Genomic DNA, 18743 nt, shown 5'->3' with positions numbered 1-18743 from the left:
AAGGACAAAACGTCAGCTCTGTAGATCTGAATAGTAAGCACATCAAAACTATTCAAACAGATCTTTTACTGAGATGCAGCTGTCTCATTTAGTGTCCAACGACTTTTAAATGGAAATGGAGCAGACCCTCCAGACACACACACAATATTTCAAAGACCCCAGTGAAGGAAGACTGTACGTTAATTAATTCTTCATCTTCATGATGTAAACCAAGCCAGGATATGTTACCTCTGACGAGCAGATTGGCTGTGGATTTTGATTTGCCAATTGAGAACTGAATGGTGCCTGTCATATCAGTGGTGGTTTTCAGTATGGTCAGCTGGTGGATGGTGCCTTCTTGCTGCATAATCAAATTTCTGCCAGCCTGTAAGACTTCCCCACGTAGGAATACCACTTGGGAGGTTTCACAGAAGGAATGGATATCTCGCATTCAAATTTGGCTTCTTCAGGCTCAGTCACATAGTCATCACACAGCTCCTTTACTAGATTAATGGATTGCTCTTTAAGAAGGATGGAACAAGAGAAAGCAGAGATTTAGAAGGAATGTAAAAAACCCTTACATTATCACCCCACTTACTCACACCAGCATTACTGCACATGAACACTACACCTATCAGCTCAGAATGCCTTGAAACATCATTAAAAAATAATAGAAAGAAAAGAATGTTGTTAAGAAGTCAGACAATAAGATTGACAATCTGAAAAGTGCCCAGATCTTCTGATTCCCAGTCCAACATCCAAATCAAACCATGACCTTCCCATCCCAATATCAAACTCCTCGCATTACGAAATGGAAAAGAGGTTCAATGAAACACGGACATTGATAATTACTTTGGTTAAATACAGCAACTTAGCTCTGAACAACAAGTTTTCACCTAGTAAAGGTCTCTGTAGCTCAAATGTAATGACTCTACTTAGGAGAAATTCATTTTCCAGGAAGTTCTTGCCCTTATAATTGTAACAGTGGCAAAGCTGGGGACTGAACTCTTGAGTAGTGTGCTAACTCAAATGTCTCCCTTTTCTTTATCACACTTAACATCATATATATACCCTAACATTGTATATATTAAAAAAACAACCAAAACCCTGTGTTCTTTTCAAACAGCAAGAGAAAATGAAGAAAAAGTCAAGCTATGTTTTTTATCCCTCAACGTTCAAACACAAATCTGAAGTCTAAACGTAGAAAATCAACCTCCTAAGAAAATAATCTGTTTTACTTAGCAAAAGTAAATTCCAAAAGAGAAGCTGGATATTTTGTGGGCAGAAAGGTAGGTAGGTAGGAGTTTTTATTTCTGTGAAAGGTCCTGGTGGTGTTTAACTTCCTTGACATTAAATCAAAGGATGTTAGCTCGTTTATAACATAAGATAATTTAATCAAAATCGTCATCAGAAGCATAATTACCTTTAACTGTAAGATGGGCACAAGATTCACGAGATTCTGCCTTTTCTGCTACAGATTTTATTTCTGCTGCATCCTTGACTTGGACACGTGTGCAAGTAAGCGAGTAGCTCTTTCCTGAAGCAGAGAACCACAGAGTCACTAAGGCTGGAAAAGACCACTAAGGTCATCTAGTCCAACCTCCAGCTCGTCCCTACCAAACTGGGCTCTTGAGAGCAACCCCACAACTACACTTTGCTTCCTTGAGCAAAGAGCTCTGAGGCACATGGCCAGGCTGAGCATCATCCATCTGGTTTCACAGCATCACTGCCTGTTCTCTCATGTCAATTAAACCACCCATTCCCCCACGTCCACATCCCCACCAAAGTGTAATCTAAACATGGCTTCTACAAGGACTGACCAAATGTGGCTGTCGTCACCTTCAAAGTACCTGATACAGAAGGATCACACTCACTGTCAGACAAAACCTCTTTGGAGAGGTGAACTGACTGCCCTGTTCACCCCCACTTTGGAAATAACTGCACTCATTTCCTACCTGCTCCCAGCAGTGTGGGATGGTGGGATAGCATCACACTTCCCACACTAAGCATCCCACCATGTCACTTGTTCCACCCTAACCTCAGTCCCAAAACAAAAGGGGAACTCCCTTCTGAACCTTCTTCACTTCATTTCAGATGTCTTATATGCTTGATCTCCAACCCACCCCCCACTCAGGAGAAAGATCCCCCTCTTACACCCTACCATCTTGCCGCATTCTGATGTTGTCATCAGCCTTCAGCTTGTTGTCATCTTTGTACCACTGGCTCTGAACCTCATCGTGTGAAATCTCAGACAAAAGATGCACTCCCATATTCATTCACTTCCACATCTTCCAGTGGTTTAACAATCTTGATATCTCCAGCTGTGAAACAGTAGAGATATATTTGTCAGGATATTTCCAGAACTGAGTGCAGCATCTTTTCCTTACACATATTTGCATAGAAAATAAGTAGGATTATGTTTTATTCTAAACCATCATCCATTCCTGAGTCATTTCTCTCTTCAACACAGTCAATGCATTATTGCCCTTGAACTTAAAGATAGACTTACTAGCTACAATGGAGCTCCCTGCAAACAGTTTTCATGGAAACCAGAATCTCATTTATTCTAAAACCTTTCAAGCAAAATTAAGGGTAGAAAAACAATAGAACTGACTGAATCTTTAAGGTCATTTAGTTCCAGTCCCCCTGCTATAGGCAGGGACACCTCCCTCCACACCAACTCTTCTCCTCAGGGTCAAGGCTTCTCTCAAATCATTCTCCTCTAAGCCTGTGCCTGTGCTTGGGATTGCCCTGACCCAGGTGCAGGGCCTTGTACTTGGCCACACTCAAGTTCATGAGGCTGCCAAGGGCCCACCTCTCCAGCCTGTCCAGGTCCCTCTGGGTAGCATCCCTTCCCTCTAGCACATCAACAGCACCGCTCAGCTTGGTGTCATCTGCAAACTTGCTGAGGCTGCATTTGATTCCACTGTCCATGTTGCCTACAAAAATGTTAAATAACACTGGTCCCAACACCACCCTCCACCTGGACACTGAGCTATTGACTGCTGCTCTCTGAGTGTGACCATCCAGACAGTTCCCTATCCTGCAACTGGTCCATCCATCAAAACCATTTTTCTCCAGTTTGGTGACCAGGATGTCATGCAGGACGGGATCAAATGCTCTGCACAAGTCCAAGTAGATGATGTCAGTTGCTCTCCCATTATCCACTGATGCTGTTACTCCATCATGAAAGGCCACCAAGTTTGTCAGGCATGGCTTGAATTTTAGGAAGCCATACTGGTTACCACCATCACCTCATCTTTATTTTCCAAACTATGCCAAGGAGAACTAGACAGAACTCTACAATGTCGTGTCACTACAAACCTGTCTGAATCATTGGCTTCTCTGCATGCTCATCACTAGTCTCTCCTTACCTTGTGTGCCCACAATGTATGGGGAATGTCAGCCACAAATCTTACCTAGGGGACATCTTTGCTTCAAAGTCCCTTGAACATCACACAATCCCTTTTAACTCTCCAGGTCTGCACTTCTTTATGTCAGAATCAGACCATATTTCTGTGCTGCTATTTCCCTTTCCTTCTGAAGGGCCTGGATACAACTTGGATTAACCTCAGGAGCAGAGTTCCTGCATAAAACAGCCAGTACTGAAACAGCAACCCAACCTGGTTGCAGACTGAGAGAGAAAATGAGAGTTCACCGCCTGTGAATAATGATACTTCTCTTATTTCCCTGGGAAGTAATGTCCACTTTTTTACTTTGACGGAGCTCCTTCCCATCCTAGAAGGGAAAATATCAAGTCAAATCTACATTAGTCCTTCCATCTCTGCACTGGGCAAAGGCAGCCTTCAGATCTATGCCTAATTCACCCAATTCCGTAGAATTAATGGAACTGTACTTACTGGAACATATGCTGAAGCTTAAGCACAGTGCAGTGTTTTCAACATGTAGGAATGGCTATAGAACATGCATAAATTCTGGCTGACCTATGACAGCTTAAAGCACTGCAGAGGACTGTTAACAAGCCCGTTTGGACATCACCTTGAATAAATGACGTTATCCCCAAGTAAGGGAAGGAACAGCTGAGCACCGGGGAGGTACACAAAGGGCCAGAGCAAATTCTCACACTGTCAGGTGCAAAGAAAACTGAGATTTCACCCTAAAACCAAGTTCACAACAAGGCTACAAAATCCTGGCTGAGAATTTCTGAATGCTCACCAGTTGTTTCCAGCTCGAAGGTCATCTTCTGGCCAGCAGCCTCACAGATGTATTCTCCAGCATCTTTCTTCTCCAGCTGCTCCACAACCAGACGCCGTGTTTTGCCCACAGATTCCATTCTGAACTTTCTGGAGGAGGCTAGCAGTCTTCCATCCTTGTACCATTTTACTTCGGTTGGATCCTGTGCTACTTCACAGCTGAGGGAGGCACTTGCTGCCAGGGCAGCACTCACCTCTTTCTGCACCTGCTCCTGGTTTATAAACACAGGTTTTGGCTCTGAGGGAAAAAAAGAAAAACAGAAGGACTGAAATGAGACCATCTTGCAGGTTTGTATGTACAGGTTGGAACAGGTTTAGGTTACCACTTGTGCCCAAACTAATAGCCTTCACTAGAGAATATCAGCTCTTCTGTTGAAACAAAGTGTCAAATCTAGGCAAGAAAGAACCTAGGAACTGAAGGAACCAAGAGGGTCCTTGAACACCAGTCCCATGGTTGCATGTCACTATGCAAACATATTGAACCCAAAAGAACATCTGTCCTGCAGGCAACCAAAACCTGAGTTCCTTTTACTTAAGACCCACTGTGAAACATCAAAACACATAAATGTGTGATAGTCAAACCACTGGCTGCCTTTTCATGACCCAGAACAGTACTCCTGGCTTCCTGAACAGACTCCTCATGGCCTCTACCATTGCCACAACTGTGACTGTCAAAGGCACAAAGGAAATATGCTCACCAACGCAGTCCTTTGTTCTTTGTGTGTGATTTCCAGATATCTATTTTACTTTGAGCTCTGGGAATAGTCAGCTCTACCAGGTCTCTTACTGTGAGTAGCAGACTCACCTATCCAGATGCAGCCTCCAACATAAAGGCATAGTAAAAAGGCAGTGTACTACTAGGAGAAGTTCCTGCTTCTCCTGCCAGGAAAGGCTGCACGTACAACATGCACTCCAGCCTCACTGCACATACTTATCTTAGTCAAATGTTTCTGTGAACAGGAATTACAGTTTGGGATCTCAGGCACAGGAGAGATTTGAATAATATCTTGAATATTGCTTCCACTGTACATATATCAGTAATTATTATTCTACAGACAGACTGAAACAGGTCTTTGTGCCATACTAAAACCAAATACTTTCTACAAACCCAGGCAATCAAGTCTAGGGAAAAAACCTCAGCACAGACTACTGCAACTGGATCACTGTATAATAGAAACTAGATTTTACTTTACTGTTCTCTGCTGTATTTCAGACAACACCTGTCTTACCTGTGACATGAATCTTGAAGGTGAGTTTCTGGCCAGCAGCCTCGCAGCTGTACTCCCCTGCATCTTTCTTCTCCACCTGGCTCACCACCAGCCGACGCTGTTTGCCCTCTGACTCCACCTTGAACTTCTTGCTCCAGGTGATCAGTTTCCCCTCCTTGTACCACTTCACCTCCGTCTTCTCCTGGGCCACCTCGCAGCTCAGCGTGGCATTTTCTGTTGGTGCAGCCTTCACCTCCTTCTGCACCTTCTGCTTGTTGATAAAGGCATCCTCTGCTCCTGGAACTGGAAAACATTGGGTAAAATAGACATTAGATATGAACAGCTTGTGACTGGAAGATATTTAAAGTTGCTTCTGTGTCGTATTGGGCCATTTCCTGGAGCAACACTGCTTCACAGTGTTTATCACACATTATAAAGCATCCTCAGCACAGTCCATATGGTCATCCCATCCCTCTGGGTAGTCTTTACTATCAGCTGGGACTCTTTATTTTCAGATTTCTTCGAATGAAGACAATGACAGATCTATATATATAGATATATATATACCACACCTACACCCCCACAATCTGTTACAACTCCATATTCCTCCCCATATTTGCCCCCGACAGCCCCCAGTAGCCCCATATCACCCTAAGGCCCCCACAACCCTCTATCTCTCCATACACCACCCCTTAAAGCCCCATACCTGCCCATATCCTCCAATAGCTCCCCACAACCCCTACACACCCTCACAGCCCCCTAGAGCCCCTAGTCCTCCTATGGCCCACCACAGCCCCATATCCCCCCTACAGTCCCCCTCAGCTCCCTTTACAGCCCCTGCACAGCTCTATAGAACAGTCTGATAGAACTACCTCTAGTAGAAGCAATCTCCACACAGAGATCCTTTCCCAGTGGCACTCAGGCCTTCAGTGGGGTCTAAGAGAGCTGCAGCCAGACTCAAACACAACTGCTCACACAGCTCAGCTGCCTTCACCTGTGCTCCAGACGCTGACACATTGCAGCCCCACATCCCCCTCTGCCCCCCCACAGCCCCACACCCCCCTGTCCTCCCCGCACTCCCCATCAGCCCATCCCACCTCAGTGCTGCCTCTGTCTCTTCTCTCCTCTCCCCGTCCCAGCGCCGGCCTCCCCCGGCCTCCCATTGGGCAGCGGCAGCTCCGCCGGCTCCGATTGGCTGAGCTGCAGTGCGCGGGAGTGGCCGTTGTGGGGGGGGGCAGAGGGGGATGTGGGGACTGCTTCCCAGTTGAGACTACCTCAGCTTTCTGGTCAAGGCATCGACATTGGTGAGTTTTCCTTTGCTAATAACTTTTGACTAAAAAATAACAAATAAATAAATAAATAAATGCCACAACACAAAGCAGAACACACACACAAAAACCCACAAAAACAAGGAACTTGGATTTAATGGATGCTGAAGATTCAACACCTGTGCATTTGTCATGTGAGTTACTTATTTCTTTTGCCCTTAGTTTGGACACAAATGGCATTATTTTCTTCACAGTAACAGAAATGGGAAAAGGAACTGAACTTCTGAAGTTCAAACTTCTGGGTTGTTTTTTTTCTTTTTCTTTTTTTTTTTTTTTGCCTCTTGGAGACACCTGTATTTGGTGGTGGAATGGAATTCCCCCATCCCATTTTAGTGCAGATTTTGTTGTGCTCGATGTGGAATAAACCCTACCCAGCCTGTTCCGCACCGTTCCCTCTGTTTGCAGTACGTAGCCTTTCAGGAGTGTTTATTTGTCATTTCTTGTTCTATGTGACCCTCTGTTTGGCTGACTTTCTTTTTAATTCCGTGCTTTAATCAAGCATGTTGTGAGCTTGTTAGTGCACCAATTATTCTGGAGGGCCAGACTCAATAAAATGTCAGGCTGAGAAGTTGTTTGGCTGTGTTATGTGGGACAAGACCAAATTCATATAGAATCCAGCCCCAGAGAAAAGCAAATGTAGCCAGCAGGACTTGAGGGCTGAGCTGTAGGAATGGAAGCGTCCTCTGCTGTTTGAAACAGAGGGCTTTTCTAAGCTGTGTTTCAGCAGAAACCAGGTAGTGCTGGGAACAGGCAACTATTGGCAAGGGCTCAGTGCAGCTCTTCCCTCACCCTGCACCACGACTGACAGCATGCTCTGTTTTCTCTCTCCAGACCAAGTTCTCCCAGTAAGAGGGCAGAGTCAGCAGCTGGCAGTTGGCGTTCCTGCTTCTGCCTGGGCAAACCATCCCCTGTGGCCGAGAACCAACTGCAGAGCAGTGCCAGGGAGCCCTCTGAAGCTGAAGTCTTGGTCCTGGCAGGTAAGGGTGCAAATCCAGCTTTCAAAACACTGCTTGTCAGCAACACAGGTAGAATTCATGCTTTCAGTGGGCTTGTACCTCTTTCTGTATTCCTGCGTTCGAGCCGTGCCTGACATCTTTGGTTGACACTTGTCTTTCCCAAATGAGTCTCGCAAGCTGCTTGAAACCTGCTTGACAGGCAGCACCAAGCCTTTGCCTCCTTGGATAGTGAAAGTTTACACTAACTGCTGTGTATCTACTCTTTCCAGGTGAATCCATCCCTTGCCAGTGCAGGAACACCCCGGCAAGTAGCGATGATGCACGGTGTGCTTCCATCAATGGAGTGCAGTTAGGATGCATGAGTCACTGCAGTTCCAAGGACAGCCTTTCACGTGACAGCAATGATGGAGAGGAGGAGGTCTGACCTATTCAGTTTTGAGCCTCTCCATGCAGGAAAACCTTGCGGTTCTGGAATGTCTTCACCTACGAAGGTAGTGAGGGATTTGGAGCACAAACCTTACGAGGAGCTGCTGAGGGAACTAGGATTGTTCAGCTTGGAAAAGAGCAGGCTCAGGGGAGACCTTATAACTCTCTATAACGTCCTGAAGGGAGGTTGTAGTGAGCTGGGGGTTGGCCTCTTCTCTCGAGTAATCAGTGATAGAACTAGAGGGAATGGTTTTAAGCTGCGCCAGGGAAGATTCAGGCTGGACATTAGGAAATATTACTTCTCAGAAAGGGTAGTCAGGCACTGGAATGAACTGCCCAGAGAGGTGGTGGAGTCACCAACCATGGGAGTGTTCAAGAAACGTTTGGATGTGATGTATGGAATATGATTTATCCGGGAAGTATTGGCAATGGTTGGACCAGATGATCTTCTAGGTCTTTTCCAACCTTGATAATTCTGTGATTCTGAGCTGAGAAGCTTTTCTTGCTCAAGTCCTGCTTCCAAGTTTAACCACCTATGGGGAAGTAGATGTCACTTTTCTAGTGTCCTTCAATTCCGTGTCTGCATTTTCCTAAAAGTAAAAGAATTTGGAGGTAACCAGCTGCAGTGAAGTGAGCGATTTCAGTGCCTGTTTCTGATGGTGGCAATGAGTTCAGAGGTCATACTTAATTGACGATTCCTGTTTCCATTCTGACAAAGGCTGTAGTTGCAGCTGACTTCCTGAGGCTGCCATATGTGGTGGTGATGCAGCCTTGGGCTTCTTGGGGATTTGCATGACTCCCACCTTTCCTTTCTGTGTCTTGCAGGTCAGCTGGTGCTGGAAGCGGCCGGTATCTGAGCAGGAATGAAGGTGAGTGCAGGACCAGCTGCTGAGGGGAGGAAGGAAGTCCATGCTAATGAGCTCTGAAGCATCTGCAGGTACGGTACCAAAGGAGGCAGCAGTGATGCAGGGGGCTCCCCAGCAGGAAGCTGGCTGATCCAAATGCTTGCTGAGAGTTTGGAAGCCCAAACCCTTATGGTCTCTGTAAGGGTGGCTAATAAAAAGATGTTAACCAAGATGGTGGTAAATAGTCAAAGGTTGTTAGCAAAGGAAAACTCACCAATGTCGATGTTTTGACCAGAAAGCTGAGGCAGTCTCAACTGGGGAGCAATCTCCAAGAGATGCTGCCTCAGTGGTGGTCAGCCTTTAAATGAGGTCTCAGAGGAGGTGGAGTCGAGGTCCACCCCTTCCAGGAGCACAGCTAGATTACTCTCACCTGTGCTCCCGCAGCTGACCCAACACTTACCTCAGCTGATGAATCAGAGGTTCAAGCTGTGATTTCCCATACAGTCTCTAAGCTGAAGGCAGCATCTCCTTGATCTGATGGTGGTGTGCCTGAGTGAGGGAGTGATCCAAGCTGGATGTAGAAGAGTCATCTTAATTTCTCTCCTATTTTACTTCAGATGACACCTATTGGGTGTTGGTTTCTTAAAATTTGGATCTAGGAGGTGGCCTCTCCCTTTGCTTCTGGTGAAAGCTGCAGCAGGAGTAGAAGACAAAGAGGTTTTCTTGGTGGCAGCAACACCAATTATTTGATTCAAATGTAGAACTGTGATGAAAATGCTGAAGAACAGATCTGCCTCAAAGACATGCTTGATCATATAAGGAATGAGCATGTGATCCAAGACAGCCAGCGTGGCTTTAGCAGGGGAGGGCCATGCCTAACCAATCTGGTGCTCTTCTATGATGGAGTGACAGCATTTGTGGACAAAAGGAAGGTAACAGATTTCATTGACCTGGACTTGAGCGAGATCTTTGACATGGCCCTCCACCAAATCCTTATCTCTAAACTGGAGGGATGTGGATTTGACAGGTGGACCACCTGGTGGATAAGGGATTGGTTGAAAGGCCACAGACAGAGGGTGGTGATTCATGGTTCGATGTCCAGGTGAAGGCTGATAACAAGTGGTGTCATCCAGGAGTCTGTCTTGGGACCAGTGCTTTTTAACATGGTTATCAGTGACACCAATGATGCAATGGAGTGCACGCTCTGCTGTTTGCTGAGTGGTGCGGCTGATGCAGTGGAAGGAAGGGATGCCATTCAGAGGGAGCTCAACCGAGAGGTTGGCCTAGGTGAATCTAATGAGGTTCAACACAGCAAAGTGCAAGGTTTTGCACTTGGGCTGGAGGAATCCCAGGCATTTCTACAGCCTGGGAGGAGCAGTCCTTAAGAGAAGCCCCGCAGAGAAGGACCTGGGGGTCCTGGTGGATGAAAAACAGAACGTGAGCCATCAGCGTGCTCTTGCAGCTCAGAGAGCAAATGGTCCCCTGGGCTCCATCAGAAGAGGGGATGGCCAGCAGGGACAGGGAGGCGATTGATCTTCATGATCCTTGAGGTCCCTTCCAACCCGGGCCATTCTATGATTCTGTGATTACACTCACTGACAGAAATAACGGCAGCTGTACAGAAGCTGGATATGTTTTGGGACAGTTCTTGTAACCAGCTGATTTTAAGACCTTGCCCAAGTCGTGAGTCTTAATTGCATGTCAGAAGAAAGCTGGGAAAGTGGTTATTGCTCATTCTTTCTCATTTGCTGATTCTTTCTTTAGTGTTTATTTTCCAAAGGAGATTCTGGTGATGGAAGCAGTTGAAGAAAGAACCAAAGCAGCTCTTGCCAAGAGTGCTTGAAGTCCCTGTGAAGAGAAGCAAAGAACTTGGGCTTCCTCTGGGATGCTCCCCACCATGTCTCAGGAAGGAGACCAACTGCTGTTCCACTTTCTGCTCTGTGTGTGGAAAGGTACGTCTGGGTTTCTTCTGCTTGTTTTTTCTTTCTTTTTCTGGCTTTGAAGGAGAAGGGGTGGAGCAAAGGGAGACCCACTGGTCATTTGTTACCTCAAGAACAGGATGGATTCTGCATTGACTGTGAAAAACCTGGGCTAGTAGCATGGGCATGTTTCAGGCTGGACTCTTCTTTGGCTGCTTGGTTTCCTTTTGGCTACAGGGAGACAGCTGTCTAAAGGTGTGTTTTCAAACCCACTCTCCAAAACCATGTTTCATTGTTGCAGGTGGTTCAGTGTGCTCTTGCAGTGCAGATGCTGTAGTTTGCTGTAGAATCTGAATGGTTTCTGTTCCTAGGAGAGGACTGGGAGGAGGTAGTGAGAAGAGAATTCAATGCCTGAGGTGTATCTTAGTGAGAAATGTTGGCATGAGGTGCTGAAAGTCTTGAGCTGTCAAAGGCCAGTGAGGCTCAGACTCCTTAACCTGCTGGAGCAGGGTGGAAGCAAGGAGTGGGCGCTGCCGTCCCACAAGCGGCACTTGGTTCTGGTCTGCCAGGTCTTTGCTGGCCCGGATTTCTTCTGAGAAGTTTGTTGGAGCTGCTTGGAGTAGTGAAGGGTGGGGAAGAAGTGCTGCTCAAGAGCTAAGGCTCGGCTTGATCATTTTGGATGGATTTAACCATGGTATCTGAAGACATAGTTTCCATCAGAATGATCCCAGCATTGTGCAAGTGTCTCAGCTGAAGCCCCTGAGCAGATGTGTGAGACCACCCGCCTCCTCCAGATGAGCCATAGGAAAGCTGACTGTGCCCAGTAATTACAGCTTCTGCAGATTGAATGTGCTTCCAAGTGTTTTCCTTAGTGATCAATCATGTCCCAGCACTCTGAGATTCCATCTCTGTCACAATCTGGAGCATCTCTGCAAACCTTGGGTGCTCATTCCCACCAGAGTTTCTTCCTTTCTCTCTTTAGAATCAGTGTGGTGCAGTTCCCTGTGTTTGTGAGCAGCAGCCAGCAGGCTGCAAGAGATCCAATGGCAGCTTTCAGCACACAGAGGGATGTGATGGGGACAGACTGTCCTTACCGCCATGCATAAGTGAGTTTTTACCGTCCTCTCTCAAGAAGTATGAAAGAATAGAGTTTGAATGATACTTGTGAGCAGGTGCTGTGCTGTAGGGGATGTCAGGTAACCATTCCTATGGGGGTGTGGGAAGGAGCAGTGAAAGTGATGTATTAGTTTGTGTTTTGGCTGTTAAAGAGGAGTTCCATTTCTGGAAGCAAAACTATGGGCTAAGATGGAAAACAGAAGGGAGAAGGCTGATACCTGGATAGTGGGCTGAGCTTTGGTGACTGCAGCCATTTGCAGTAGAAGTTTTGCTGTTTTGCACAGTGGGGTTCAGAATGGGAGCTGATGATGAATGGGAGCTGCTCGAGGGACAGACTTCCATGTACAAGTTCCAGTGCCTCAATGACTTTCTTGTAGCGAGGAACCCCAAACTGAACATAAGACTTGAGGCGCAGCCTCCCCAGTGTTGAGTCCAAGGGGATGATTACCTCTCTGCTCCTGCTGGCCACACTATTTCTTAGACAGGCCAGGATGCCATGGGCCTTCTTGGCCACCTGGGCACACTGTTGGCTCATGTTCAGCTGAGCATCGACCAACAGCCCCAGGTCCATTTCCTCTGCACAGTCCTGCAGCCACTCAGCCCCAGGCCTATAGCGCTGCATGGGGTTATTGTGGCCAAAGTGCAGGACCTGGCACTTGGCCTGGGTGTACCACATCCCATTCACCTCAGCCCAGTGAGGTTGATCCAGCTTATCTAGATCTCTCTGAAGGGGCCTCCCTTCCCTCAGGCAGATCAACACCACCTCCCAGTCAAAAGACAAAAAGAGAAGAAAGCAGAAATGAAGAAGGCTTCTCTGAGAGCTGCCCCTGCACCTGCAGAGGTGAGTCCTTGTTATGGACAGACACAGCTCTTGTTGTCAGGGCCTCCATCTGTGAGACATGAATGAGACTGTAAAATCCTGAGGGAAGTGGTGTCCTGGTTCTGTACTTGCTTTTTTCCTTTGCAGTTTTTGAAGTGTTGCACAAAATGAAGGAGAAATCTCTAAAGCAGGTGGTCGGGATGCTGGCATGGTGATGTTACTTAGTAATTAGTGCTATTATTTTGTAGTATATTAATAGTTTGCTAATAAACAAAAAACAAGGGGGGGAGGAAGGCGTTCTGATAACAGAGGATGGGCTGAAACTTCTCCATAGGAAGTTCCGCACAAATGTGTGCAAGAACCTCTTTACGATGAGGCTGACGGAGCACTGGAACAGGCTGCCCAGGGAGGTGGTGGAGTCTCCTTCTCTGGAGATATTCAAGACCCGCCTGAACACCTACCTGTGCGACGTGGTGTAGGGAACCTGCCATGGCAGGGGGGTTGGACTCAATGATCACTAGAGGTCCCTTCCAACCCCTACAATTCTGTGATTCTGTTGGAAGGTGGGAATGCAAGAGAGAATATTGCGAGCAAAAGCTGTGGAGCGAGATAAATGGCATGAGAAAGCAAAGCTGAGAACTAAGGAAAGCTCCAGAAGAGAAAACAAAGTCCAGTAGGGCATATTTAGAGACAGGTGAAGCATCCATGAGTGCACTGAGGAGTACTAGGGTGCTCTGGAATGTCTCTTGGGCTCCCTACAGCACACATACTTGCTCTGGGGCATGTCTGGATGTCTGTAGAGCTAATTGTGGGGCCCTGAGAAACGTCTGGGGCACATTAGGGGGCACTGGCTTCCATGTGAGTGTTCCCAGGTTCCCAGAAGTCAACAGGGAAGCCTTTGGAGACCCCTTGGGAAGACTCAGTGGGGCCCTAGAGTGATGTAGCAGCTTGTGTTGGTTGCATCTGCTTGGCAGGGAAGCGATTTCCCTGGTGAGAGCTGAGTGACTGGAAGGTGATTTCCTTGGTTTAATTAATTTAATTACCTGGATTATAATTAAATAACACTGTTCAGCGTTCATTAAAGATTTCTTTTTTTTCCAAAGTACTTCAGTTGTGCAGCTGTAGCAGCTTTGCTAAGATATATCGAGTTTATTCAAAATTCCAGTGATGCTCCTAAAGCACTTGAAGTGCATTTGAGGGGGGGAGTGACAAAACAGCTCTGAGAGACACATCATCAGATCAGAACATTGGAACGGTAACTAATAGCAGAGATTCTGATAAGAATATTGAAGTTTTCAAATTACCTTTTCTTAAAGTTGTATTTCACCAAGTTTCATCAATGTGCACACTGAAGAGCTGACTTGTTATCTTTCTTTTTATAAAAAATCATGTGTTACAATTGAGAGCAGAAGTTATAGGATGGAACATTCTCCAAGTAAAGTGCAAAAGACATTTCTTCATAGTTCCAATTAATGTCTTATGTTTTGTTCAGACTCACTAAATGATGTATTTCAGGGTACATCATGTGGGAATATAAGAAGACTATTCAGAGCAGGAGCTGCAGAGCAAGATGAACGACATGAGAAGGTAAGGCTGGGAACCAAGGACACAGCTTTTGTGTCACTCAGCCACCTGTGGCAGAGGTCAGGATTTCTGCAGGGATGGGAAATCATCCCATCACTTAGTGCCTTACAAGGAGCTGAGAAGCTTTTCTTGCTCAAGTCCTGCTTCCAAGCTTAACCACCTACAATGAAGTAGATGTCACTTTGCTGGTGTCCTTCAATTCCATGTCTGCATTTTCCCAAAATCAGGAGGTAACCAGCTGCAGTGAAGTGAGCGATTTCAGTGCCTGTTTCTGATGGTGGCAATGAGTTCAGAGGTCACACTTAATTGATGGTGCCTGTTTCCATTCTGACAAAGTCTGTAGTTGCAGCTGACTTCCTGAGGCTGCCATACGTGGTGGTGATGCAGCCTTGGGCTTCTTGGGGATTTGCATGACTCCCACCTTTCCTTTCTGTGTCTTGCAGGTCAGCTGGTGCTGGAAGCAGCCGGTATCTGAGTAGGAATGAAGGTGAGTGCAGGAGCAGCTGCTGAGGGGAGGAAGGAAGTCCATGCTAATGAGCTCTGGAGCATCTGCGGGTCTGGTACCAGAGGAGGCAGCAGTGATGCTGGAGGGCACGTGGTGAGTGCGTGGACAGGGTGGCACAAACGTGTGCGTGTGCTGAGGAGTTGGGTTGCACACAGGTGCACACAAAGGGGTGTTTGTGGAAGGTGTAGGCACGTACGTGTTCCCAGGGGTGGTTTGCACACGTCTGTGAATACAAAGGAGGGCACACGATGCGGTGTGTGCATGGAGGTGTGCAAAGCAGGCAGGGTGGCACACGGGTGTGCATGTGCACATGGATAGGGGAAGGCTGGGGTTACAGGTTGACCTGTGCTGAGGTGAGTGGGGGCTCACGGTGTTGCTCAGTGGTAGATTTGTTTACACTGAGTGCTAACAGGAAACTCGCACACCCTTTTTGTTTCAGCTGTGCCAGCGCTGTGATCCCTTGCTGCTGGGATGTGCTGTTGGAAGGATGGTGTGCATGCCGAGCTCCCATCACTTCCAAGCCCTACAATTCTGTGATTCTGTGAATCAAGTGTAGAGCAAAAGGGATGTTTGGGCCAGGTGACTGTAAGAAGGCTGGCTGCTTTGGATGGTGGCAGCTGATGGAAACAGGTGCTCTGGGGACCGTTCAGCTTTTAACAGAAGACAGGGGTCCTGCAGGAAGAACGACTAGGTTCTCAAAAGGCTTCAGACATGCACACAGAGTACATCTGTCCTGCCGTGCCGTCTCTGCTTCTTTTTGATGAAAGCATTTTCATGACCACTTGTTGTGGCTGTTGCTTGTAGAAGGAGGAATGTTAGGTGCAGTTCTCACTGAGAACTTCTGCTAGGGTTTCTGTGTAATTTGAATCATGAGTGTTAGCACAGTGAGTTGAAGGAGGGCCCCGGAAGCAAATTTGTTGCTGTTGAAGCACTGTGTGATGAGCAGGTGCGTGGTAAGACGTGCTGGCAGATGTTGAAGCCACTTTAAGATTGAGGTGAGAAGGAAAGGCGATGAAGGAGCTGATGGCAAAGAGCTTCCTTAGGAGGCTTGGTGCTTGCATGGGATTGTATCCGATCAACTTCTTGTGTGCTGGTGTCCATCTGTGGTTTGTGGAGCAGTTTTCATTCCAGGGTCTGTCTGGTAGGACTGTGGCTTGGGCCAGGCCAGGGCGAATCCAGTGTGCTTTACTCTCGTTCTTAGTGCTTGTTTTTGCTCAGGTGTCAATCCTCACAGAGCAAGGCCTGAGGGTGGGGTTTGCGGAGAAAGAGGACATGCAGGCCTTGTGTGACACCCACGGAGCTGCAGCGAGGCTGCATTGGTGTAAAACAAGGGAAATGCACAGAGATCTGAAGGTGGGTTCTGGGCTCGACTTATGCCAGAGGGGATGTGCGTGCTCCTTTACAATGTGCGTTTTCTGCCTACTGTATGGCAGGTGGGCTTGGAAAGTTGTTTCCGTGTTTCTGTTGTTGGGAGAAGCAGATATCAACTCTTCTCTCTATTGAAAGATTTAACAAAAGAGCCTCTCCTTGCTTCTTAGTGTATGAATCACAGAATCATAGAATCACCAGGGTTGGGAAAGACCTAAAAGAACAGTCCAACCGTTCTCTTATTACCAATAGCTCCCAATAAACCACGTCCTTCAACACAACATCCAGTCATTCCTTGAACACCCCCAGGTGGGATGGCTCCACCACCTCCCTGGGCAGTCCATTCCAGTGCCTGGCCACCCTTTCTGAGAAGTAATATTTCCTAATGTCCAGCCTGAACCTCTCCTGCCACAGCTTGAAACCATTCCCTCTAGTTCTATCAGTAATGACATGAGAGAAGAGGCCGACCCCCAGCTCACTGCAACCTCCCTTCAGGAAGTTTTAGAGAGCAATGAGGTCTCCCCTGAGCCACCTCTTCTCCAGGCTGGACATTCCCAGCTCCCGCAGCCTCTTCTCATATGGCTCCATTGTGCTCCAGACCCCTCACCAGCTTTGTTGCCCTTCTTTGAACACGTTCCAATGCCTCAGTGTCTTTTTTGCAGTGAGGGGCCACAAACTGGAAACAGAATTCGAGTTGTGGCATCACCAGTGCTGAGTACAGGGGGACAATCGCCTCTCTGCTCCTGCTGGCATCAGTGTTTCTGATACATACATTCTCATGTATGTAAGTGTCACATGTGTGACATCCTTTTTGATGGAGTTCCGTGACGGGAGTTCAGTGGATTTGAGAGCTGACTTGAAGCCTGTGGGCATCACCCAGGAGTTGGGGTGAGAGGATGAGGCGTAGGAACAGGAACCTCTTTGGTCGTTATTAACTCCCAACTTTTTGGTCAGGAATCTCTGTGTGTTTTTTTATCATGTAAAGAACAGAGTCATTGTGCAGCTTGTGAATGAATTGATTCACGCCTGCTGATTGGTGCTGTTCTCTACAGGGAGCTGCAGTGGAAATGGACACTTGTGGTCCACTGTCTGCCCCCCTCCCGCATGCCCAGATCAGCCAAGTTGTCAAGGCCTGGCTCTTGGTTGGTGAATTGTGCCAAGGTCAGAGAGTTGGATTTTCCGGGCTTTGAGACACGTCTTCCAGATGCACGTTGTGTTATTTCTGATGTGTTGACCTGTTGAGGTCCAGCCCCAAATGAGGATTCAAGTACTACCACCGCAGGAATGGTTTAGATTGGAATTGGAATGCAGAAGGCTGAAGCCAGCAGGAGCAGGGAATCCATCATCCAAGGGCTTGGTGCAGCTCTTCTTTGCTCAGTTGTGGAAGCATCGTAAAGTTGCTGGGCGGACAGGCATCACGTAGCCTGAGACTCAGCATGACTTGCAGCAAGTGGATGGGACGGTTGTGCTGTGTGTGTTATTCCATGACTGTCTTAGCCCTGCTCACTGACCTGCTCTTTCTCTCTCCTCTCCTCGCCCTCCACCCACTGCCTCGGTGCAGCTTTTGCTCTCATTTCATCCGAGCAAAGCGACAAGGAACTGCTGCAGATAGCTTGAGGTGATCTCACTGCCAGGTACGTGCCATGTTTTGTCCCCCCCGCATGGTTTTGCAGGCCGTGTGGCACCGTGTTTAGTAACACAGCCTCATGCAGCTTTGATGTGACCCTGGTCACGGGTGGGTTTCTTCACTGCCCTGCAGCTCAGCCCTCAGAAGGGCTGTCTCTCAGAATGGCCGCCCTAGACCCCGTCCCCATCTCTGCTGCCCTCCCCGTCCCTTCAGCCGTTCCCGGTTCGGGCCGGGCGACACCGGGCAGGTGGGTGAGCGGAGCGGGGCAAGATGGCGGTAGGGAGTGAGGTGTGAGGGGCAGGGCGGGGCCTAACGGGGGCGGGGGGCGGGGCTAAGGGGAGGGGAGAGCGGGGATTTGTGGGAGAGGGAGCCAATAGGAGGTAGAGAGGAGTTGGGCACAGGGTGATGTTAACACCCCTTTGTGACGTCATAATGCCCCTTTGTGATGTCATAATGCTTCTTTGTTACATCATAATGCCCCTTTGTGACATCATAATGCCGCCTTTGTGACGTCATAATGTCCCTTTGTGACGTCATAATGCCCCTTTGTGACGTCATAATGTCCTTTTCTGATGTCATAATGCCGCTTTGTGATGTCATAATGCTCCTTTGTGACGTCATAAAGCTCCTTTGTGACGTCGTAATGCCCCTTTGTGACATCATATAGCTCCTTTGTGATGTCATAAAGCTCCTTTGTGACGTCATAATGCCCCTTTGTGACATCATAATGTCCTTTTGTGATGTCATGAAGCTCCTTCGTGATGTCATAATGCTTCTTCGTGACGTCATAATGTCCCTTTGTGACGTCATAATGTCCTCTGTGACGTCATAATGCGCCTTTTGACGTC

The 18743-nt window shown here is 47.5% G+C and overlaps 2 long non-coding RNA genes across 2 annotated transcripts; one reads left to right on the top strand and one right to left on the bottom strand.

The window, feature by feature from the left end:
• Positions 1-1354: 1354 nt before the first annotated feature.
• On the bottom strand, positions 1355-4480 carry LOC146755239 (uncharacterized). The gene is made up of 3 exons (XR_014938318.1): positions 4156-4480; positions 2141-2300; positions 1355-1516 (listed from the first exon to the last, which is right to left on the bottom strand). It is a non-coding gene; the product is annotated as an uncharacterized LOC146755239 (long non-coding RNA).
• Positions 4481-11512: 7032 nt separating this feature from the next.
• On the top strand, positions 11513-18154 carry LOC146755238 (uncharacterized). The gene is made up of 4 exons (XR_014938316.1): positions 11513-11981; positions 14327-14398; positions 14839-14993; positions 17830-18154. It is a non-coding gene; the product is annotated as an uncharacterized LOC146755238 (long non-coding RNA).
• The last annotated feature ends 589 nt before the right edge of the window (positions 18155-18743 follow it).

The sequence above is a fragment of the Coturnix japonica genome, chromosome 35 (genome assembly GCF_054131305.1).
Source record: "Coturnix japonica strain WE chromosome 35, WE-NBRP24, whole genome shotgun sequence".
NCBI classification, from domain to species: Eukaryota; Metazoa; Chordata; class Aves; order Galliformes; family Phasianidae; genus Coturnix; species Coturnix japonica.
This window is presented reverse-complemented; position numbering and strand designations above follow the sequence as displayed.